The sequence below is a fragment of the Etheostoma spectabile genome, chromosome 23 (genome assembly GCF_008692095.1).
Source record: "Etheostoma spectabile isolate EspeVRDwgs_2016 chromosome 23, UIUC_Espe_1.0, whole genome shotgun sequence".
Taxonomy (NCBI): domain Eukaryota; kingdom Metazoa; phylum Chordata; class Actinopteri; order Perciformes; family Percidae; genus Etheostoma; species Etheostoma spectabile.
In genome coordinates this window covers 2,440,781-2,441,046 of record NC_045755.1, presented here as the reverse complement: position 1 = coordinate 2,441,046, position 266 = coordinate 2,440,781, and the positions used below count along the sequence as shown (strand labels likewise).

Sequence of the window (266 nt, the reverse complement as noted above, 5' to 3'; positions counted from 1 at the left end):
GATCCTCATCCCAGCCGCTTCACACTCGGCTGCGAACCGATCCAATGTGACTTTATGATGTTTTTTAACATTAATATGAGTTTCCCTAGTCTGCCTATGGTCCCCCAGTGGCTAGAAATGGTGATAGGTGTAAACTAAGCCCCGGGTATCCTGCTCTTCCTTTGATAAAATGAAAGCATAGATTGGCCTATCTGGAGTCTTGACCCTTATGAGGTCATAAGGGGCAATACTATCGCCCCTTTCTCTGCTTTGCCCGCCCAGAGAAT

At 47.0% G+C, this 266-nt stretch overlaps 1 protein-coding gene across 4 annotated transcripts in view; it reads right to left on the bottom strand.

The window, feature by feature from the left end:
* Positions 1-266, bottom strand: part of LOC116673407 (anoctamin-4) — an 88,545-nt gene that overhangs the window by 80,704 nt on the left and 7,575 nt on the right. The gene's annotated exons all lie outside the window — the stretch shown is intronic.